At 36.9% G+C, this 26,033-nt stretch overlaps 1 protein-coding gene across 3 annotated transcripts in view; it reads right to left on the bottom strand.

The window, feature by feature from the left end:
- The window catches only part of col23a1b (collagen type XXIII alpha 1 chain b), a 102,209-nt gene that overhangs the window by 75,468 nt on the left and 708 nt on the right, over positions 1-26,033 (bottom strand). For all 3 annotated transcript variants that reach the window (XM_079835571.1, XM_079835572.1, XM_079835570.1), the window contains exon 2: positions 22,815-22,884. The gene's annotated coding sequence lies outside the window, so the exon portion shown is untranslated. The remainder of the gene's footprint in view (positions 1-22,814; positions 22,885-26,033) is intronic.

Here is a 26,033-nt window from a genome sequence, read left to right as displayed (position 1 = left end):
TGCGGTTGGTAGGTTTGGCTTTCGTCATGCAGGTGGAGGGCCTGGCCACATTCCTCCTCAGTCTTTACTTCTTTAGGAAAGGTCAGGGACATTTACTCCCTTACGACAATCATTTCAAAACTCACTCTTATGAATTAATCATAAAGGAACATCTTTTGTGCCAACATACTCTCATGGCAATGCGTAACCATTTCACATTTTTGTGAATTGTTAGTTACTTCATATGATCTATGTATTCTGAATTCAGACGAAATAGCCACATTATAAGATGGGGTTGATTTACACACATTATCTCAAACTAAGCAGCCTTAAAGTCGGCATTAAATGGCAGGTTCCGAGTCTTTTCTTCCCTATTGTGACATACACTACATTGCCAAAAGTATTGGGACACCCCTCCAAATCATTGAATTCAGGTGTTCCAATCACTTCCATGGCCACATGTGTATAAAATCAAGCACCTAGGCATGCAGACGCTTCTACACACATTTGTGAAAGAATGGGTCTCTCTGACTAATCACGCTTCTCTGTCTGGCAATCCGATGGACGAGTCTGGGTTTGGCGGTTGCCAGGAGAACGGTACTTGCCTGACTGCACTGTGTCAAGTGTAAAGTTTGGTGGAGGGGGGGTTATGGTGTGGGGGTTGTTTTTCAGTGCCCCTTAGTTCCAGTGAAAGGAACTCTTAATGCTTCCGCATACCAAGACATTTTGGACAATTTCATGCTTCCAACTTTGTGGGAACAGTTTAGGGATGGCCCCTTCCTGTTCCAACATGACTGAGCACCAGTGTACAAAGCAAGGTCCATAAAGACATGGGTGAGCGAGTTTGGTGTGGACCTCAACCCGATAGAACACCTCTGGGATGAATTAGAGCAGAGACTGCGAGCCAGACCTTATCATCCAATATCAGTGCCTGACCTTACAAATGCGCTTCTAGAAGAATGGTCAAAAATTCCCATAAACACACTCCTAAACCTTGTGGAAAGCCTTCCCAGAAGAGCTGAAGCTGTTATAGCTGCAAAGGGTGGGCCAACTCCATAATAAACCCTACGGATTAAGAATGGGATGTCATTCAAGTTCATGTGCATGTAAAGGCAGGTGTACCAAAAATCTGGCAATATAATGTATATCCGAGTGAAATATATAGCGGCTTCTTGAACAAGAAAAATGTAGGCTGGGATTTATTTTGTCCATCAAGAATTGATTGAATGGTTATGGTTTGCTATTGGTTGATCTCATGTGAGTGGCAGGATGTCCCGCCCTCTTGCCACTAAACATTTCGAGAGAAGAGAAGAGAAGAGAAGAAAAGAGAAAAAAGAGAAGAGAAGAGAAATACTTGTCAATGTTTATTTCATGGTGACTTTCAGGAAGTCCTGTATAATTGGGGTTTTTTTCAGGTCAAACTGCCACAAATGAAATTTGTATCCTGAAGCCTCAACACACAATCAATTGAAGATCGGATTTATATTAGTTTTGGAGAGATACATTTATCAGATCAGGGCACTGAACCCTCTGACACCAGCCTTTCTGCAGCCTGGAGAACACAGAGAATTCCAGCATGCCCAATTGAACCAAAGCATTTAGCAGCACTCTCTTTGAATCATTAAGTGTAAATGGAAGAGATTTAACAATACAGATTGCTATCAAATGAGCAAAAACGCATGAAGTGACCAGGTGTAAACAGGCCCATAGACGCTAAGTGCAGCTCCAGGGTATCTGACCTATATTCACCAAAAAAATATGCCTTAAATAACTAACTGTTGATTGGACTGAGCTAGCATAGCCCTTACAAAAAAATGGTGACCTATGGATTATGCATAATAACAGGAACATTTGAGGGACGATTTGAAGTCTGACAGTAATTATCTTGAAATTGATTGTTGAAGGCAGTGGATTTTTTTTACAAAAGTGGTCCTTTGATGGTTGTAGCGGCGGTGCTTTAAAGGGGATGAAATTAGAGACAAAACTTTCTGTAGAGGGTTTTAGGGTGCTGACAGTCTCACTTAGAGAGTTTCAAACTTTATTATGCCAAGGACCCTTAAATCAGATAATCCTGTTGCAAAGGACTCCCTTCTTAAATATAAAGACACCTATACATTTTCATGTACAAAAGAAAATAGTTACCACATAATTATTTCAAGCTGCAATGCATGCTGGGAACTTGCATAACATTGTTCAACGTAAATTGTTTGTTCATATGACTCAGTTTAGAAAGTTGGGACAACATTTAGAAAGGTTTCGAACCAACACTTGAGTATCTCTGTAAGGTAAATAAAACAACTTTTATTACCAACATGTTTAGAGTATTCGTATTCAGTACAAGCAAAATAATAAACTGATTGCTACTAAAAAAATGTTTGTTCGAGCTATTGAGTTGGAAAGTTGTATTTTTTACATTGTATTTATACATTTTTCTGTACAAAACTGCATGCAGATTTGTTTTCATCTCTTACCAGGGCTGTAACAGAATAATCAGAAATTCAAAGATTTGTTTTTAAATAAAAAATTTTCCCACTCATGAAATGCTTCACCTTGCAGGCCCCAGTTTAAATTTAACAGCAGTTGGACTATCAGCAGACTGTCTCTCTATGAAAAATTGTGTTTCTAAACGTATTCCCTTTAAAACATTCATTAAAGATATTAATGTAAAAAAAAACAAAAAACAATAGTCAATCTCACTAACTGAATTGTCAACGGCCCACCCCTAATTCATATCAATGAAAAATAGCTCTAACCTTTAACATACTGTTAAAATCACAGGGAAATGATGGTCAGTAAGAAAGTTGCTCAAGCCCTTAACTCTAATGCTAAAATATGATTAATTTATATAAAAAATGTTGATCTAGGAACATGTCCTACTTGAGTAAATCATGCTAGGCATGTGAGGTGTATGAGGAGAGGAGACCATCCTAAGGCCAATAGCATCTATAAAAATCACCAAACATTTCTCCATTGTATTGTCATTTTCTGTTCGACCGGCTCAACAACACAAACTTGTGTCTGTAGTGACTTTCAGCACATTTCCATTTTCGCAATAACCATGTGAAATCCAATCAGAGCTGTCTAACGGATTCCCAGAAATGCGATTTAGGAATAGGATTTCAAACCACATATGACTGTAGCTCAAAACGGATTTGTAAAAATCAAGTTTTTTAATATGATTTTTTGCCGTTCACACTTACTAAATATGATTAGATTCCAATTGGATATGCACAAAAAGCAGATTTGGACTGACAAAGGATCAGCTGCAGAGCAGTCACTCAAACTCCAACCAAACCAGCAATCACTGCCACTAACTGTCAGTATTATGATGTGAAAGTCTGTTAAACCTCAAAAACTGAGACTGAAACATGCGAGTGCTTTCGCAGAGCTGTCACTGCTTTTGAATGTGATGCACAGGAGGAGTTAGTCACATTCACCCAAATGAAAGATTGCGTAGGTGTTACCAGCGTGTAGTTGAGGTATGGCGGCGGTGTTTGACTCCTGCGTATTCAAAGCTAATTTAAGTGTACTGTCTGCAGCCATGTTTCATAAGTCTGGGCTGTCCCATCACAAATACAAGGTCCTTTTCCACATCAGTTTGACGTACTCCTCACATCAGGGGTGCTGACACCGGACCGGCCTCTATCAGCGGGGTGGCGTAACCAGACCACTCATCTAAGCCATCACTCATAGGGTGACAATTCTTCTCTTCTACACTCCGTCTTCAAGCCATCGTGCATTTCTGGACTCAGCTTACAGCCGCTTTTGCTCTTTTACTGGAATCAAAAACTTTACAATGAAACCTAAAGCAGACACATGCAAAAACTCCAGAAAACCACTTTCCATTGACGTTTTTTCTTTTCTTTTCTTTTTTCTCTATGTTGCAATGACTTACGAAACACACAGTAAGTTTCTGTTTAGATGTGCAATGAAGCATACTGAAAAAATGTCTTTCTAATATCGAATTGTCTTCGTTGGCTGCATGCAATAAGAAAGTGCCACCAGTGTAGTCTGATTCATTACCAAATGACTGGTAAGAGTCAGTCCTTATCATGAATCACTCAAAAAGACTCAGTAGTTACAAATTGTTAAACTTTGACTGAATGAACCCACTGAATCTGATCAGAAACGGAATCAAATCATGACTTTTACTCAGGGAATATTTTAATAACACACTTTATTTTAAAAACATACCATTCAAATACTATATTATTTGTACCAAATACTATATTATTATTTGAAATAACGTTTTTTTTCTATTTGAATACTGTAGTGGCCAAACATGCTTACCCTTCACATCCTTACCCTTTATTCAAATATTATAAAACATTTGTTAAAAGTTGTGCTTTGAGTCAATTGTTTTATTTGCGATAACGCAATGAAACATGCACCAAATTGTGCGGACATCATTTTTGTCAAGGCTGTTATTCAAGAAATTATGAACACTTGCAAAAACAAGAGCTAACTAACAAAATATTAATAGCTGATGTTCTAGCAAAGTCCCTTTAAGACAAGTCATTTCACTCTGTGGCCATCTTTGAAACGCCTCTCGGGCATGCAAGTACAGTTCCTGTCTCTTTGAAATGGGAAACATCAAGTTCCAAAACTGTTTGCCAATTTGCTTACAATTAAATTTCATATTTGAAATCCCCATTGACAACTGTGAACTGTCTCATAAATGTTGTTTCCAAATGCTCGAATCATGACAAAAAACTGAATTTTTCAGGCTGGACCAAGCTAATGCACATGTACAGTGCTCATGCGCATGTGCAGTCCTAAGAACACAGACAGTTTCTATAGGATTTAGTCAATGTATGCTTTTTCCTGTGAGCTTGTTGTCTTTCTATGCTTTTTAAAACATGTAGCCGTAGTTTGCCAAGTAATTTTGTCAGATAAATACCTTAATAAAGTTTAGTGTTTTGATGGTTTATCCAATCTTGTAGGGTCATTAAAAACAAATATCCACTCCAGACATCACTTTTGCCCACAACCGTTTTTTTTTAAATGTAATTTATTCCTATGACGCAAAGCTGACTTTTCAGCATCATTACTCCAATTTTCTGTCACATGATCTTTCAGAAATCATTCTAATATGCTGATTTGCTGCTCAAGAAACATTTCTTATCATTTTCAATATTGAAAACAGTTGTTCTGCTAAAATCTTTGTATTGTTTTCAGGATTCTATTCTTAGATGAATAGAAAGTTTAGAATTTTTTTTAGAAATCTTTTGTTACATTATAAATGTCTTTACTGTCACTTTTGATCAATTTAATACACCCCTTGCTGAATAAAATAATTAATTTCTTATAATAATCTTACTGACCCCGAACTTTTGAACAGTCATGTGTTTATATATTTTTGATAGTAATATTTTTACGTAGAAGTTAAGAGTTCATACAAAAGCAATGGGTATCTAAATTAAATATGCCAAAAAGAATCAGAAACAAAATAAAAGGCCACGTTCCCACAGCAGTTTAATATGGTTGTTAGTCCTGTATTTTAGTCCTCAATATGGTTATATTCACACACAATTCAGTTATTTGTTCAGAGTGACAAACACATTCTGTAACCGAAATCACACCCATTCGTTTTCAGGACTCACAACAGCTTTCTGAACAGAACTGGACTGGACTAGTTGTCCAATCTGGTATCAACTGTTTCTTGGACTCGTTCTGGTGTGTAATGCCCACTTTTTTGGATACTTTAAATGTGCCCTGGTCAAATTTCTCAAACTTTAAATATGGCCTTTACTCAAAAGTCTATAAATATGTCAAATAACTTAAACAATGTGAAGCAGGCTTAAAAAGTTAAAAAGCTCAGAGAGTTTGAGCTGAATGACATCTTAAAGACGGAAGCCTTTAAAACATTCAAGTGATGTCAGTCCATCTTGTGTGGGGTTCAGGGCAGGTGTTTATTGTAAAAAGAAACACACTGACAACGGATCAGTGAGTGTCAATATCCCTGACCTGACCTTCAAAGGTGGGCCAGAGCTGCGAACGGAGCGTGTCCAGCTGCATCTGATGTTAAATATCCAACAATAAATGCACAGGAAGGATTCGGTTCTACTGGGTTTACTTTTACTACCTGTCCCAGTCTGTCCTCATTAACTGAACGGAGTAACGACAAGAACATATGTAGGCCAGAAGCCCTGTCTGTCTCCTGAGTTTCCTCTTGTATCTCTGCTGTGCCCAGATCTCACACTCTTTCCATTAGAAGCGAAGGAGGGAAGACGCCACTCCAGAAAGCTTGAATCTCGATGCGTGGTAATGAGAAACACAGGTCTGAAGTCGGGACCATATTTCATCAGAAGTGTTGTGCTACTGGTGTACACCTGCACTGCCCGTGATCTTTGAGGCGCTGGGAAAGCCGGGTGCTAAGTATCTGTTTAGATTAATAGTTAATACAAGCCTTCAAACATTTCACAGAGGTCGGCCACCTTAACAGGCTCTTAAAAACAAGAAGTAATCATAATAAAGACAGCGGAGCAACGCTTATGGGGCTTCGCTCGGTTCTCATGCACCAAGCAAACACTGAGGACATGCATCCTTGAAATCTCTTACGTCTGAACCAGGGATCTTCAACATTTTTCAGGCTGTTAAGCTTGTTGTACTTGCCATATTAATGTTTTTACATACTTTGCAAAGTAACTAAAATAATCATTAATAAATCATCTATTTCAAAATGTGTATGGCCCGAGATTCTGGGATAGATAGCATCCCCACAACCATTAAACATTTGGCTGAACTTTAGCTTTTTAACTTTATGTAATGACAAACGGACCAAAATATTAAATTAAAATTATAATTTTTCAGAAGGAAACACGATGCATTAAGAGCTGGGGGTGAAAACTTATTGAATTTGAAGATCAAGGTAAATTGTACTCAATTTCTGAAAAGCAGTACTAAATGAAAAAAAAAATATATATATATATATTTAAACAAAATAAGAAACATTTGGACATCTTCATCCTGCTCAAAAGTTTTCACCCCCAGCTCTTAATGCATTGTGTTTCCTTCTGGAGCATCAGTGAATGTTTCAACCTTTTTTAGTAGTCCCTCAATTGTCCTCAGTGTGAAAAGATGGATCTCAAACTCATACAGTCCCTGCTGGAGAGGGTACAAATATGAAAAAGATGCTGTAAAACTGTAGAATGTGCAGGACCTGAAGGAACATTGGGCAGTTTAACTGCTCAGGACAAACAAGGGACTCATGAACAACCATCCCAAAACAAAAAAACAGCCGTGGATCATCCAGGGAACAACACAAAGTATTGAGAATTTATGGTTCATAAACTTTTGAATGGGGTTATTTTAATAAATTCAGCTATTTTTTTTGTCTTGTGGACTATATGTAAAAACATTTTTATGTAACATATCTTATTCAGGACAGTACTACATAAAAAATAACATGCATTTTGTATGATTTCTTTAATTTAGTTAGAATTATTCACATTTTCATAGATTCTGCGAGCGGTTCACATACTTTTTTTTGCCACTGTATATACAGTATATAGCTGATGCCGATCAGGCATAACATTATGATGGTGAAGTGAATAACACTGATTATCTCTTCATCACAGCACCTGTTAGTGGGTGGGATATATTAGGCAGCAAGTGAACATTTTGTCCTCAAAGTTGATGTGTTAGAAGCAGGAAACATTTGCAAGCGTAAGGATTTGAGATTTTTTGACAAAGGCCAAATTGTGATGGCTAGACGACTGGGTCAGAGCATCTCCAAAACTGCAGCTCTTGTGGGGTGTTCACGGTCTGCAGTGGTCAGTATCTATCAAAAGTGGTCCAAGGAAGGAACAGTGGTGAACCGGCGACAGGGTCATGGGCGGCCAAGGCTCATTGATGCACGTGGGGAGCGAAGGCTGGCCTGTGTGGTCCGATCAAACAGATGAGCTACTGTAGCTCAAATTGCTCAAGAAGTTAATGCTGGTTCTCATAGAAAGGTGTCAGAATACACAGTGCATCGCAGTTTGTTGCATATGGGGCTGCATAGCCGCAGACCAGTCAGGGTGCCCATGCTGACCCCTGTCCACCGCCGAAAGCGCCAACAGTGGGCACTTGAGCATCAGAACTGGACCACAGGGCAATGGAAGAAGGTGGCCTGGTCTGATGAATCACATTTTCTTTTACATCACGCGAATGGCCGGGTGCGTGTGCGTCGCTTACCTGGGGAACACATGGCACCAGGATGCACTATGGGAAGAAGGCAAGCCGGTGGAGGCAGTGTGATGCTTTGGACAATGTCCTGCTGGGAAACCTTGGGTCCTGTCATCCATGTGGATGTTACTTTGACACGTACCACAAGCCTAAGCACTGTTGCAGACATGTACACCCTTTCATGGAAACGGTATTCCCTGGTGGCTGTGGCCTCTTTCAGCAGGATAATGCGCCCTGCCACAAAGCAAAAATGGTTCAGGAATCGTTTGAGGAGCACAACGAGTTTGAGGTGTTGACTTGGCCTCCAAATCCAGGACTGTTTTGGCAGCAAAGGGGTGACCAACACAATATTAGGAAGGTGGTAATAAATAAATAACTTTTGAATTAAATAAAAAAATATATATTTTTTATTTATTTAGATTTGATTTGAAATACAGTTTCGATTATATTGAAAAATATATAAAGTAAATATTGTCCAGTTAGTAATAATTCAATATAATCGAAACTTTAATTTTAAATAAAACATGTATTATTATTAATATTATTATTATTATTATTATATACTACTACTACTACTAATGGCACTCTTTCTTGTGTGTTATTGCTTAATTTTATAACTGTTCAATGTCATGAACTTCTAGAGTTCCATGATATAAGTGATGCAGATCAGATACGGTTAACTGAACTTAAGCATCCACAGTAGTGATATAAAACAAGGCTCAGTAAACTCAATGAAGATTCACTGGAATCACTATAATCACATCAGCAGATGGCTAAATTAAATGCTCCCGGTCTTGGATCAACATTAATAGAAATCCAAGCCAAACTGAGACAGATGCGCTGTATTACTAAGTGGAGGAAACAGAATAATCAAAAGTGAAAGAAGATTCAGCAGGAATCATTTCCTGGGCAGTGGATTAACTGTAAACAGACAGTTTGTGTGTATAGTTGAAGATGAGTCACTATCTATTCTAGATGGTCTGGTGTGTAATGAGTGATTGTGTGTGTGCTGACAGGAACAGATGTGCTACTGAGTGAATGGCAAGAATTGATGTCAAACTGTGCAAAGCAGAAATACCTGAAGGTTCAACGAAAACGGGGCACACAAAGATGAAAACAACACTGTATTTTCATAACCATTCCTCTCTGGCCCGTCAATAAGCAGCATGATATCCGAGCCTGCTGAGCAAAGAAAAGCAGTAGACCAAGACTATTTGTAATATTTATTTACAGACTGATAAAAATGTGTATGTTACGCTCATTGTAGATATTTAAAAAGCATTATTCTTTAACCAACATACAGTAAATGCTTTTTGTCATATCACATACTCTCCAAATGTTTTGTCATCATTTTATATCTTTATCATCTGGTGGTTTTAGGTTGCAAAACTTTTAATATTGTTAAAATAATTATTATTTATAAGACCTGGATAATATAATTTAATCTAATGACTTAATTTATCATATAACAATTTAATAAAATAAAATAAAGTCTATTTTGAGAGCAGAAAGAATGTAATTGCACCCCACTGATGCATGTTGTTTAGATGACATCACATGTTTTAGTTGTGGTCTGACCTTTAATTGACTTTGTGTGGACTGTGTCCAAGCTGACAGGGGAGTCGTCGGCCTAGATAACAGTCGAAGGTCTCACTAACACGAGCCATCCTGGTTTAACACGTTGTAGTAAACGTTACTCCCTTCACATTGTTATACTTAATCTGTTGATTTCCATCACTCACTTAAAGTGCTCATTCCAGGCCATATCACAAAACCAGACTCACATTGTTTGGGCAAACCTCTAATCCAGCCTAACACTTCAATGACCTCTCAAGCACGGGATGTTCCTTGGTAAACCAGAATCAACATTTTTAACGTTCGACAAAAGACGTGCAAGAAAGTGAAAAACAAATAGAGCGTTTTTATTCCGGCTCATTTAATTTTCCATAATTTGTCTTGTTGTTCCACTATAGAATAACAAACAAACAGAGTAAAACATTGACCAGCACTTACATTTTCTAAATAGGCGGGGGACAGACCCAACTGTGTTCTCTACATACTAACATTCTCACCACAGCATGAACACTAGGGGGACATCCGGAAGTTTGTTTTACTCTGTGAAGGATGAGAGGGATATGAAAGTCTGTGATGTGAGTCACTAAGATGTCTATTATAGACACAAAAATGCACATGTAGAACACTAATATGAGGAGAAACCCTTAACAAGCACATTCTGCATGTGAATCTTTAAACACAATCGATACCAAGAGATCAAACTGAATGCACAATATTTGTGTCTCTCATATAGCCTAAGTGTGGATATAAATAAATAAATCAATGCCAAGTTTTACTAAAATAGGTAATATATACATTTTTCTAGACACCCAGTAAATGTATTTAATCAATGAACTGCATCTTTTTCTTTCTTCATGAGGATGATGAGTGTTTCAAATTCATCCTTTCCTAGGAAATATGCATTCTAAAACAATACTTAATTGAATATTGGAGTAAAAATGAGTTTAAGTGTAAATTGTAGCCTACAAGGCTTTGTTTCAAATTAAACTAATGATGAAACCTTATGAAGGCATTTATTCTAACATACACTATCATTCAAAAGTTTGAGGTCACTATTATTTTTGTTTGTTTGTTTGTATGCTTATATTTCTTTTATTTAGCAAGGGCGTATTACATTGGTCAAAAAATTATATTTCAAATCAATTGCTGTTCTTTTGAACTTTCGGTCGCACTTTAGATAGGGTCCAATTCTCACTATATATTAACTAACTATTAATAAACTCCTCAATGATCTCCAAATTACTGCTTATTAATAGTTAGTAAGGTAGTTGTTAAGTTTAGGTATTGGGTAGGATTAAGGGATGTAGAATATGGTTATGCAGAATAAGGGATTACAATGTGCTTTATAATACTAATAAACACCCATTATTCTAGTAATATGCATGCTAATAAGCAACTGGTTAATAGTGAAAATTGGACCCTAAAATAAAGTGTTACCAAACTTTTTATTCATCAAAGAATCCTGATAAAAATGATCAGTTTCCACAAAAATATTAAGCAGCACAACTATTTTTAACATTGCTAATAATAAGAAATGTCTATTAAACAGTAAATCAGCATATTATAATGATTTCTGAAAGATCATGTGACACTGAAGACTGGAGTAATGATAAGGAAAATTCAGCTTTACCACCACAGAAATAAATTGCATTTTTAAAATATGTTAAAATAGAAAACAGTTACTTTAAATTGTAATAATAATTCACAATATTACTGTTTTGACTGTATTTTTGATCAAATAAATGCATCCCTGGTAATTATTTGTCTAATAAAATGTTTGAAATCTACTGTTAAAAAAACTGTGTAATCAAAAGTTGCAGTCCAAAGCAGAATCATGTTTATTTGACACAGCTGAAGCTCACTAGCAGCAGACAAAGTCTGACTTAGACTATCAGAGGGTTGCCAGACGTTCAGTATACAACCCCCACCAACAAGTGCTAGAGGCCTACACATTCACTCAGACTCAAAACACACAAACACAAACCCGGCCTGTCAGAGCCAAAACACACATATAAACAAGCTGTATACGCTTAATAGAAAATACAGTAAAAACTTTCCCAACAAGAGTCTGTTTATCCTGGGAGAATAAATCCTACATTTCAACCGGTCAGCACAGTACACTTATAAAATATGGAGTGTGTTTTTCCTCCAGAGAAGAAAAAAAGATATAAATGACATCTGTTGAATTGCTCTTCAATAGAGTCTGGTTGAAGGAGGAAGACATCTTATCGTTCAGTCAATCAAAACAGGCTACAATAACACACATAATTAGGAGATTACCATCACCAAATCCAACTGCACGCAACTCTGACTTAGTCTCCAAAATAGTCTTCACACGGATTTGAATTCTTTCTTTTCAGATAACTGAATGCAGCTGCACTAAGACCAGTCCTCGCTGATGCTTGTTTATCAGACATCCCAGAATGAATCAGAGCAGCGCATCTACAGAACTGAGTGCGCATGGAGAGTCATGGAGGTCCACATGTACTGTTATGAAGCTGCCTATTTCACTCAAACTACAGCAGCTTTTCTAACCTTTTTGACTCAAAGGCCCCCCGCTGTATTTGTGTTGTATTTATTACAAAGCTGATTTAATAAATGTTTTATTAACAGACACTGGGATTGTCAATGTACCAAATTAATTAACCTTAGTTATGTTTGCGTTTACAGAAATGTCAAGAACTGTTTGTTGTTTAATAAATTAGGTTGTTGAGGGGAAATTAATCAAAGGAATACTAATTTTACATCTTGATTTATATTTTTTATCATTTTAGTCAAGTAAAAAAATATTTCACTGCCATTGAGGGAAATTTACGTCTTTCTGTGTTTTCACTGTTATACGGTGGGGGGGGGGGCATCTTCTGAAAGAGTACAGAATCTCCTGATCAAAACACATGCGAAGAAGAAGCAGAAACAAGTGATAGCATATGTAATCATATGCACATGTAAAATAATGGGAAAATCTACATTAAACAGCTTATACATCGAAACATGAATGAAATATCGATCCAGGTCGAGCTGTAGGACTGTGAAGCTTTGGGGGTGTTGATGGACTCGATCTAGTCCATCTGTATTTTGATCCTCGTTCGGAATCACATCCGGACATAGTAATTGACAAAAATGTGTTTTTCTCTAGCCTGACAAGCCAGACCCACATCAAGATGTTGGGTCTGGGAAGTCACCATTGGCAGGGCTCAATCCGAGGGGCAGGATAAACGATTGTCTTTCAAATTCCCTCTGCACGCAATAGGATAGGGCTACAACCAACCAGAGTAACGAAGAAGGTGAAGCGGAGCTAGTTGATAGATTAAACTTTCGCCGTATCCGGTCAGCAAAACTCCGAACACATCTTCCTTTCTTAAGAATGACTTCAGTGCCGTCCTTTGTTCTTTCCTCAAAGAAAAGCTGAACTCCAAGTCTTCCAGAGTCGTGGCCAAAGCCGATTCGAAAGACCGCTGTTCGCCAACTTCTTTGTTTACAAGTAGCACGCACATGGAACCGCCACAACTCTGTCATTACGTTAAGCCCGCCCACCGACTCTATACGCGATGTGATTGGCCTGACCAGAGTTTGGTTTTTTCCAGCTTGCACGCCAACGGAGAGTTGCTAGACTACCCTGGCTGCAAATTAGATTTGCTGCCGCTAGGGTGCGTCTAGATTTCTAGGCTAGTTTTTCTCAGCTTTTTGTTCAAAATGTTGCTTTTTATTAAACTTACCCACATTCAAGTGTTGATAGAAAAAGAATGCATTAAGCTAAAAATAAAGCTTTAATAAAAGTTTTTTTTTTTTTTAAAGCAGAGTGTCTGTTCAGATATTCATACAACAAAATTTTGTGGGGGCCAGGAAATTCTGGTGGCCAAGAACATTTTGTGAAAATGATCAAAAGTGCTGGCGGTGGCTTGCAACTTTTTAAAAAAAATGCAGGCTGGGAAAGAGTTAATTATTTTTATATAACTAAAAGGTAATTTACACAAAACGTTATGCGTTTTGGGGGTCTGAAAACGTAAACTTCTGAAAACGTCAAAGTTTTCGCAAGTTTTTGAAAACGATACCGTTATCATCGCCATGTAAACTATAAAAACTTACATTTCAGTCAGTTCCACTGAAGTCAAAAACACCAAAGACAAACTTTTAGTCAACCTTTTATTGGCATATTTTGCAAAAGTTACAGTTGGCGATATGGCTCTGTTCTAAATTCCCCATCCTTTTCATGAGCTCCATGAAAAGCCAAGACAGGGAACAGCAGCAGCTTCTGGGGACAACCTCCCATTTTTAAACTGGGAGAGCAGTGTAAATCCCCCATTTTGACAACATTGTCACCTGTACGCGAAACCCATTGAATCATTGTCATGTAAAGGCCCCCCTATTTTACATTTTTTATCATTTTCTTGCAACCCCTTAGATGTTTGCTGCAGAGAACCATAGCACCTTGCTAAGGCTAGTACTATTGCTCATAAACCGTAAAAAAAAAAAAGTTTGTAATTTGATTGGTAAAGTGAGTAATGACTGGGAATGATGAGGAACCATTACAGTCTTTCCATGGTTTTACATTAAATTAAGCAACATCTAAACTAAATAGTCCGATCGGAAAGCGGTTAGGGATTCTTTTTTCTTTTTTTAATCACTCAAGACCAGTTTCCAGAAAAGCCTGAGGTGAAAACGATGCAAAACAAACCTCACAGCTTGACAGTAAAAAACATTGCAGGAAAATGGCAAGATCTCCCCATGGTACTGAAAAAAAGTGCAACCCTGTTCAAAATCCCAGTCTAGGAAACAAGGCTCCACAGCTCCAAGTTTCTGCCGTGGACCATGCAACCCAAAAGTACAGTTAGGGGAGAAGTTTAAAATGTGAAAAGACGTGGCACGCTGCCACACAGATGGAGATACAACAGAGGGAGAAAATAAATTCTCTGGCTCGCTGGAGGCATTTGGGAGATTTGCAATTAAGATTAGACCTGACGACGCTAGGACAAGCACCAGGCTGCTTTAGTACACACAATTATGCAAACAGACAGCATGATGTGCGGCATGTGCGACTAAACCGGTGACGGGACCCCACTGAAAGAGCAAGAATGACTGGGAGGAAATGGGATATGTGAATGAGATAATAAAGAATGGTTCAGTGGAGAGACTAGAGTAAATAAAGGTAAAGTCACTCTGTGTCCTTCTTTCAATACAAATTCACAAGCTTTGGTTTGATTCCATTTGATTCAGAATAATTTCATTGTCCAGTTTCCTAACATATGAAAGAAATTATCTCTCTGCTAATGCTGTGAAATATACATGGCAGTGTTTCAGAATTAAAATGAATAATTTTTCTACACTGAAAAAAATGTCAATTTTTATCACAACTTTTTATCTTTCGTCAAATCAACTTAGATAATCAATGCGATTCAGATAACATAATTTTTTCCATTTATTAAACCAATCTCCTTTGTTGTATTAAGTTTTATTTCAATGAACTCAACATTTTAAAAGCAACCAGGTAACTTACTTTAAGTTAAACCAACAATATATTTTTACAGTGTATTTATTTTTAAAGAACCAGCTCAAAACAGTAATTTATTTTGTGAATAGGTTGATTCACTAAAAGAACCGGTTCATAAGAGTCATTTGTTTAAAGAATCTCTGACTACTCTTTTTCACTCTCACAACTCACAACTCAGATTCAAAATTATTGGATTGACATGAAGATGAATGATGACAGCATCCAGTAAGCTGTTATGAGAACACTGACTTACTGGCTTACTTACATTTCAGAGAGCCTGAGAATTGGCTCTGTTCTGCCAACTGCAAGTGCTTAATGAGCATTTTAACACTTGTTTAACAAATTAGGAAACAAATTAAAGCAGCAACAGCCCTGCCAACTCTTCGGTGCAGACCGAAACAAACAAACAGCTGAGCCAAGATCTGATGAGTAAAAACAACTCTTAACCACACACAAAAAAGAGGTCTTCACAGGCATGAAATTCAGGACTGCACCACAGAGAGACCACGGCGCTCTTATCATTTCTAAATCGACATCATCTTTGCGATTAAAGAGAAAAGATAACGTTGATTACTTTTGACAAAGACGAAAAACATACAATGTGCTTTCATGGCAGTTATCAAATAGTTACAAAAGCACCCTGGTTTTATTTTACCGTAATTGGAGATCTTTAAAATCATCTAGGATTGAGCAATGAGGTATAAATGTTCTCCAAATGTATAAAACCTTGTGAGGTGTGAGATGAGAGGGAGAGAAAAAGCAAGTCTTCCATATGATCAACAAATCACCTATTTTTTCTTATAATCAGACCTAACATTCCATAATTGCTTCCATATCTCCTCTCTATTTTCAGTGGGTACATGGCCTCACATTTCATTCAAATGAAATTGGGAAATATTGCAGCCAAACAGGGAGGGAGTTTTTACAGTGATGTTGAGAGTATGGCAAAATGCCCTCCCACAAACTACAGACAGATGCTTTTAATAAGCCGAGAGTACAGAACCCATAACGCTATTGCCTTTATTTTGTATTTATTTAGCTAGATCCTGATGGAGATGCATTCTGACTACCTATTTCACAAAACCAAGCAGCCATAGATTCATGTAAGTTAAAAGTAATACGAAAAGTTTGTGCCACACATGTGCTCGTAGAATAGTTCACCCCAAAATTACAATTATTTCATCATTTATGTATGACTTACTTTCTTCTGTGGAACATTAAAGAATATATTTTGAAGAATGTGGTAACCAAACTATTTGGTTACTATTGATTTCCATTGTATGGACAAAAAAACAAAAAAAACAAGACATTTTTCAAAATATCTCCTTTTTTATGCTCCGCAGAAGAAAGAACGTTTTCGGAACCACATGGGTGTGAGCAAATGATGACAGAATTTTCATTTTGGGGTGAAATAGCAAAATATCTGAATTATTATTTTGGAGTAGTCTTAATGACAAAGCAATGCTGGCGATTCAATTGCTGAAGTCGGTTCCGGAGATAAATATTTAGTAATTTTCCAGTGCATCTCCTCCTTTTCTCAGCAAAGTAACCTTCTAACACGGTGTGAAGAAACGCATAAGCGCCCAGGGTGCACAGAAAGGGCTAGATTTTCACGTTACCTCGCTTCATGCCTAGTTAAATCAACGTGAAGGTATAGCATATGACTACACTTACACACAGAGGGGAAAGCTTAACGTAGATCAGACATGAAAAAGTTCAAAACCAACACAGAGGCCAACAGATAATCTGTACCCCTCCATCTCACCCACAGCGAAACCCTAACAGCCCTAGACAGCTTTTGGAGGAAGCATTAAAGCTTACAGCCGTCTCAATGGGTAGGCCAATAAAACAAGGGCGGATTACATTCTTAAGAGGCACGTTTATCCAAGCACGTCGCGCTGTTTCCAGAACAACCTCCCAACCTGGGAGAAGAGACTAGGTGTCTGGATCCGTGACGGGTTAGGATCTACATTGCCCTGAGGTTTGGGGTATACGGTCACGGAGTTATGTGAAACATTCAGATCTTTCCTACTGTAGCTTTTCACAGTCATGCTTGGATTTTGGCTTTAAAATAATGCGTTTGTCTGTAGCGACAATAACAGTGGTTTTCAGAGCACTGGGCAGTATAGCTGCAGGATTACTTGTGAAACAAACGCAGATGTAATATTCGACTCAGCTATGAATGTGGTATCAATAGAGACAATGCATGCAAACATCTGTATTCTGGTGATGTGGCCACAATATGTAGAGTACGGCACTTTAAAATTATGATTTTTCATCCTTAACAACACAATAGGACAAAAAAAGTAATAAATACAACAAGGCCAAAAAACGCTTACAGGAAATCTGAACAAAATGAATGTTGAATACGTTGAATGAATGCTTTCAGATGTTGACCACAGAAATTCATGTTAAACCAAAAGAGAAGTGTTTTGAAACTCATAAAAACGTGCATTTTAGTAGATATTAGGGGTGGCGGAAGAATCAATTCACATATGAATCACAATTCTATCTTTTGCCGATTCGTATCGATTCACAAATTTCAAAAACCGAAATTCTAAACTTCTAAACACCCTCTGAGATGCATGCGATCCTGAATTCAATTGTCTTTCGCAGCTTATTGCGCTTGAATGGCCAAATACATACACGATTATGTCAAAATGCACTTTGTGTGAAGTATTCACATAAACACAGTCTATGTCATGTTCTACACGAACATAAACAGTTGGGAACAAATCGGATGTGTAACATTATATTAGATCTGTGCATTTGTTCTTAAAAGGACAGCAGCCTAATCAATAAAAAGGGGGGAAAAACTGAAAATCACTCACTGCTTTTGACTAGATCACGTTTGTATCTTTATAATTAATCAATTTAGATTTAACAGTGAAGACTCAGTTTATAATTCAGTAAGGTTAAGACTATACTGTCTTATTTTTACATTTGATTATTCCATTTCTGTAGAACTTTTTAAAGGTGCAGTGTGTAGTATTTATGAGGATCTATTGACAGAAACGCAATATAATATACATAACTATGTTTTTAGTGGTGTATAAAGAACTTACATTATGAACCGTTATGTTTTTATTACCTTAGAATGAGCCATTTCTGTCGCCATACACCGCGGGTCCCTTTACACAGTGAAGTCACCATTTTGCGCCTCCATGTTTCTACAGTAGCCCTAAATGGACAAAATACTCTACAGAGCACCAGCTATTCTCTGCTCTCTCAGACGACATCTTTGTCCTGTGTCGGCCCCTGTAGCTTCTCAATGTGCTTCGAAAGGTAGGGGTGAGCAGTGGGCGGTTGCAATTCACCACCTCACCACTAGATGCCACTAAGATTTGCACACTGTTAAATATGTTGAATGTTAAATATGTTAAATAAACATGTTATATATATATTTTTTTTGCTATTGTATTTGTCCTATTTATTTTCATATTTGCAAAAAAAATTATTTTAGTATCAAAGAATTTTATTTATGTACTGAGTAGTATTTTTCTCAGGGCTGGCTTGCTTTATTACAGAAGACAGCCAGGCATATGTGATTGCAGTCAGCTTAAATGATATTTGTTTTATAATATTGGGTTGACGGTGAAGAATGGTGAAGAAAAAAAAATATCAAGGTTTACATTTAATTCTTCAAACCTAATTCAAATGTCTACAGTCAAATAGGAATAGAAACACAAAACAGTAAACTACAATCAAACCTATGCATTGAATAGAAATTAGATTCAAAATCGAGACTCGTTACCTCAAGAATCAATTTGTGACGTACCAAAAGATTCCCACCCCCAGTAGATATAGTAAAGAAAACCGATTCCTATACCAAACTTTAAATCTAGAAGACATTATAATTTATTGTTAAAATGTTTACACATTGCTAAAAACCATACAGATTTTTTTCTCTTATAGGCTACTTTGTGGATTACTGGTCAATCTTGAAAATAAATTCAAATGTCACTGGGAAGTGTCTGAGCGGCTAGTTGTTTCAATATCTCATTCATCTCGAGCTCTGAGCGACCAGTGTGTCGTCATTTCAGGTTCAGAGGAAGCCAAAGTCTGAGTGGATTCAGCTTTGACAAGGCCTGAGTCAATTAATTGCTTTGTTGAGCTCATTATCGTCCACAGGTATTAAGTCCTTTTGTGTCTATAGTTCAAGTGTTTTTTCTGATGTTTGCCATGAAAGGAAGCCCCTTAAAGGCAAAGGAAGGAACAGCAAATTGCATAGATGGATGACTCAGGTTTTAGCATTCAGCTCAAGAAAACAATTCGATTCACCAAAAGCACCTGAGTCTTTAATTGGAGACAGGAAGTGCAACATAAGTGAGAAAGACAAAAGGTCTATTCAGTGTAAAAACCTATAAGAAACAAGTCTTACTTCCTGGGCACTTCAATAGCATTATCCAAAGTGAAGTCAATGCATGTTTGATACAATAACAAATAGCATTCAACTAAAGAAAATAATATGTTACGTTATTAAACGTAATTTCGGGAGGAGTACGCCCATCTAATCTTCCAATTAATACCAATGTATAAAACCAGCAGTTTACCTCTTCCCGTTGTTAGTTCCTGAAGCATCCCTCCACCTCCCCTGCTCCTCCTTTTTGTACATTTTGTCTGTTATAACGGGGGAATTGGAGCTCGGATATAACATCCTCTCCGAGCCCCTCTATAGCAGACAGCAAGCCAAATCTGTTTACCACTTTCACTAAGATTATATGGGCATTATTTATCACAGTAAATAACATGCTTAAATGTCTGTTATACTAGTAGCGGGCCTGTAAACTATAGACCTTAATAACATGCTAAACAAATGCCATCATCTGTAGTTTGTGAGCCAATAAAAGCTCCCATGAGCATCATAAAAATGGGCTGAATTTGATTTAATAGAATTGACTTCACTATATAAGATGTACATTACATAATGTCAATTAAAAACATATCACTGTAAAGGACAAACTAGATTTGTACATGTAACCGATATTTTACATTTACACTGAATAAAAATTGAGTGGTGTTTGTCTGTACAAAGCTGACTACCTCAACTTGCAGGTGTTCTGGATGGTTTCAGAACGTTGCTATGGAGTTGCTAAGGTGATCCGAGTGGGTAATGGCATGTTGATACGCGGTTGATAGGACATTGCTTACTGGCCCACGTTAAAAAGTGCCCACTATAATATTCTGGTCCCTAGTTGCAGCTCCTTCAGTGTGTGAATATGGATTTGTTTGTCTAATTACATCATTCTCCAGGTGTAAATCATACATTTGATTGCTCAGAAAAGTAATAGAACATCTCTTGGGTTTATCACTAGTGTGATAGTGATGGTTACCTTACCAAACACCACTTAAAAGAACATCACAGAATGCTAGAGGCTGCCCTTCAAATGCCAGTTTGAATCCTGATCGGAGTGGGTCGAATAGTACTGAAGGGGTTACAAAACTTATCATGGAGAGATGGTTCCTCCAAAGATAAAATTATATGCAATAACCATGCTGACAAAGTCAGTAAAACAAATTTACCTTAAAACATAATTTTTTTCTCAAAATGTCTGCCTTGGGCAGCGCTGGGGGTAACGCATTACAAGTAACAGACTACATAACTCACATTACTTTTCAGGTAACTAGTAGTAACACATTACTTTTACTACTTTTTCAAATAAGTAAGACGTTACTTTGTTTTCCCATGTATTGACTGACAGCTCTCCTGTCCCCATGTTGAGTGAAATCAGTAGTAAGTGCCGACGTGTAAAAATTATGGTTATTGTTGTTCTATGTGGGCATTTACTCATCTCACTTGCACAAAAACAGATTCAGTATTCCTCCATATGAAAAAAAAAACACTGAAATGCAAACTAAGAATATTATGCAAACCTGCTATAGTTAAATATGTTCAATAATAGAGATATATACTTGATGTATTTAATCTCACTTTATTAACTAATGTCTTTTATGCTGACTTCAATCATACGAATAAGCAAAAATGACTTCAGTTAAACATCACATTTATGCTTCATTTTTTTGTTTTTATTGTTGAAGAAAGAGTGTTTAACTTTCTTCTCTTGCATTTGTTTGAAATGATTGTTTGAGCTGCGCCCTCTATTGTACAGGAGTGCATTTGCAAGCCCAGCCTAGGTGAGGAAAAGTAACACAAAAGTACCGCAATTGGTTACTTTTTAGGGAGTACAGCAATATTGTAACGCATTACTTTTAAAAGTAACTTTCCACAAACAAATGTCTTACAGACAGTTGAAGATGAGATGAATGTCCTTTTTTTAAGTTATCAATGTTCACTGATCTTACAAGATGACTTTTGACGTCTTTCCTGTTCTTCCTGCTATTCTTAAGGCTTTTGTGCTCTTTGATATTTCGATCAGGATAAAAAAGACTGGATTTCATTTCTAGCTAAAATACCTCAGGATGATGATATAAGAAACAAAACTCTACCAACTGAATTTCTAATATGCTCTTTGCTCATGGCAAAGTTTTGAGCATGGAGAGAGAACCGTGTGCACGATAAGGTTATATGAATAGATATGAAACCAGTCCTTGGAAAAGAATACAGAGAAAAAAGATAAAAGAGCTTTAAAGTTGAGTTGATCTTAATTGAAACTGTAGTGTCCTATGGGACAGGGCTAAAAGTTAAATTATACCCACATTTTAGCAACAACATCAGAGGGTATGTGGGAGGCCCTCTTTTGGTAAGCACCGCTACCATGAAATCTTCATAGGCTAGTAAATTTCCCCATGCATAATTCCACTATGCCCTGGGAGGGTACGTCTCTTTAACAGTGCTGGAGTAAACCTGTCATTTTCTTTCAGGCAACAGTCAAATTCCCATGGACTAAAACATGAGAACAGAGCAACAAATGCATGCAAGGTTAAGTATCCTCTGTCCATCCCCTACTTTGCGCCGATAGCTGGCAATGAATTTTAATGTCTCGTAGCTGAGCTTACACAATAAATCTGTGGCATCCACCGGCCTCTGTGGACAGAGGAGCGCCATTCTCATTTTTATAACTTCCACATGTGAGTTATTTAATTCAGCATGAAGTATATAAGCTGTGGTTCTGCCTGTGGTCACGCTGACATGTCAGAACACTGTCACTTATCCACGCTGTAAAAAATAGTTTTCATCATTACAACATCTCTGTGTCCATCCATTTAACCTGTCACAAGAATCTCTGCTACTCCATCTCAATTATATGAGTTTTCAAAGTTTGAACTTGACTTTCTTTATCAGTACTTAAGTTCATATAACTTTGGCACCATTTTACTTTAAAGCAGCGATTAAACTTACGTACGTTCGAAATTTTAACAATGCAGATTGCAATGGTGAGATGCAACGGTGGTTCCATCATTCCAAGAGCGCGATTTAAACAATCCTTTCAAATAAAGTACAACTGAAGACAGATTTATAAGACCTATTGAGGTGAACATTCTTACCAACATGCTAGCAAGTCGCCTGCTGCATCATTTACTGACCCATTTTAAGGCATAGTTCAGATTTAGAAGTAAAAATGGAGTGAAGACGCTCAGTAGTTTTAGAGAAAGAAAGATTAAAAGAACTAAAAGCACGTCAGGCACATGCAGAAGAACAAACCTGGAGGACACGAGCACTCTTGCGCTGCTTCTCGAGCTGTGCGGATTTTCGACACTCCCTCTTTGAGTCTCTGAGAAAACAGATGTATATCAAATACATATATACATTAGTTATTTAAAATAACACTGTATGGGGGAAAAAAATCTGTTGAAAAAGAAAAGAAAAAAAGGAGGCTACTATGTGCTACTGGTAATTATCCGCTAGGACAAATTCTGTTAAAGGATTAGTTCACTTTCCAATTAAAATTACCCACCCATGATTTACTCCCCCTCAAGCCATCCTAGGTCTATATGACTTTCTTCTTTTAGACAAATACAATCCATATTTGTTATATTAATAAATATCCAAGCTTCTAAGCTTTATAATGGCAGACAGTGATGGGGTCCATTGAGTTTGAAGCTCAAAAAAGTGCATCCATCCATCATAAAAGTGCTCCACACAGCAAATCGATGGGTTTGTGTAAGAAGTAAAATATCAAGCTAGATATTTGTTTAGTAAAAGCTTTTTTAAAAATGGATATTTATCTTACACATCGATTCTCTTCAGAAGGCCTTTATTAATCTTTATTAACGTGTGGAGTATGTTTATGATGGATGGATGCACTTTTTTGAGCTTCAAACTCCCCGTCACTGCCATTATAAAGCTTGGAAGCATCAGGATATTTATTAATATAACTCTGACTGTGTTCGTCTGAAGGAAGAATGTCATATACAGGGAGTGCAGAATTATTAGGCACGTTGATTTTCTGATCATATTTTTTTTCCAGGCACATTTGACCAATTCCAAACCACAGTAATCCTAATAACTACTATTAATTTAGTATTTAATAATGTATAAGTGATATATAATTGTTCATGAAGGCTGGAAATGAAAATCACCTTATATTCAGGTGTGCAGAATTATTAGGCATGTTTTCTTTTACAGATAAATTGAGCCAAAAAAGAGATTTAACTCAGACTGAAAAGTCAAAAATTATTAAATGCCCATGAGAAGGATGCAATACTAATGCAATACTAGACATTGCAGTTAAGGCATGACCATTGGACAGTGAAATGCTCGTTGGGTCAGCAGGGTCAGACAAAAACATGTGGTGAAGAAAAGACACCTGTTAACTGCAAAAGAATTAAGAATTAAGGTGAAGAATTAAGGGTGAAACCATCAGGAACCCTTTAGTCTCCAGCGCCACCATTTTCCAAAGCTGCAACCTACCTGGAGTCTCCAGAAGTGCAAGGTGTCAGGATCTCAGAGACTTCAGTTAGGTAAAGAATCCTAAAAAATGACCCCCACTAGATAAGAATCACAAGCTGAAGTGTTGTAAAATACATGAAGCCTGCTTTTTTATAGGCTTTATAGGTTTTATAGGTTGAGAATGACTCTTGAAGGACCAGCACCACATCCTCTAGCATCACTGTTTGAAGAATTCATCTTCCAGAATCTGGCAGTACGTTTTGGGAGTTCATTTTAGTCCATCCTGAAGTCCGTTTTGCAGAGATGGACTAAAAATGAACTCCCAAAACGTACTGCCAGATTCTGGAAGATGAATTCTTCAAGCAGTGGTACTAGAGGATGTGGTGCTGGTCCTTCAAGAGTCATTCTCAACCTATCTGTCCATAAAGCCTATAAAAAAACCTTCTTCATGTATTTTACAACACTTCAGCTTATGATTCTTATTTAGTGGGGGTCATTTTTTAGGATTCTTTACCTAACTGAAGTCTCTGAGATCCTGACACCTTGCACTTCTGGAGACTCCCGGTAGGTTGCAGCTCTGGAAAATGGTGGCGCTGGAGACTAAAGGGTTCCTGATGGTTTCACCCTTAATTCTTCACCTTAATTCTTAATTCTTTTGCAGTTAACAGGTGTCTTTTCTTCACCACATGTTTTTGTCTGACCCTGCTGACCCAACGAGCATTTCACTGTCCAATGGTCACGCCTTAACTGCAATGTCTAGTATTGCATTAGTATTGCATCCTTCTCATGGGCATTTAATACTTTTTGACTTTTCAGTCTGAGTTAAATCTCTTTTTTGGCTCAATTTATCTCTAAAAGAAAACATGCCTAATAATTCTGCACACCTGAATATAAGGTGATTTTCATTTCCAGCCTTCATGAACAATTATATATCACTTATACATTATTAAATACTAAATCAATAGTAGTTATTAGGATTACTGTGGTTTGGAATTGGTCAAATGTGCCTGGAAAAAAAATATGATCAGAAAATAAACGTGCCTAATAATTCTGCACTCCCTGTACACCTAGGATGGCTTGAGGGTGAGTAAATCATGGGCTAATTTTCATTTTAAAGGGAACTAACCCTTTAAGTTTACGGATTTTATTTAATAGCTCCTGGAACACAATGCAATGCGTAATTCAAAAGAGAGAATTTAGTATTTTTTCGTGCCACTACATTGTTTAGAGCATAAGCAAAAAATTGAACAATTACATTTTTGAAAAATTATATTTTATTAATATATGTTATGCTATGTCCTCTGTATAGGACACAATTTAAAAAATAAATAAAAAAAGGCATGAATTTTTTTTATAAAGATGATTCTCAACTGTTATGAAATATAACAGAATGATTTGATAAATCATTTTGCTTTATGCAATATGTGTGTAAAATGGCCATAAGCGTGTTTTCCCATTATATACAATGTATCTATACATTGTATTTAATTTGCATGTTAATGTGTTCTTGGGGCAACATGTAATGGAAAAATAAGTGTAATAATGGCAGTAATAATGGCAAAATTTTCATAATATCTAATATTTCATAGGAATATTGAAATATAATTTATTTTCCACTTGTTGTGTCCGCAAAATGCCTGATAAAGTCCTGGTGTCTGTTGTTTCGTAACAGAAAATCATATATTAATTTGAAACCCCATAACATTTTCCTGAGTTGTTGATTTATGACAAACAATTAAAAAATTGTCAGATTTAAATGATAATTACGAAAATAATTTCATATTTCCATTAGAGTGTTAAATTTGATCACTAAATTAATGTTAGTCCAAGGAGAGGCAGTTATCATGGTGAAACTTCCAAACATTTGGTATCTTTGAAAAGCCCTGAATGTGCTCTTTGCAGGACAGCCAGACATAAAACGTTGACAAGTAGGCTATGTTGTCAGAGAAATCCACTAAAATGTAATGTCCACTTCAGAGGACAAACATCTATTCATGGGACCCATGAGGATATGTTCTAAATACACAATAC

The sequence above is a fragment of the Gobio gobio genome, assembly GCF_949357685.1.
Source record: "Gobio gobio genome assembly, chromosome: 14".
Lineage (NCBI taxonomy): Eukaryota > Metazoa > Chordata > Actinopteri > Cypriniformes > Gobionidae > Gobio > Gobio gobio.
This window is presented reverse-complemented; position numbering and strand designations above follow the sequence as displayed.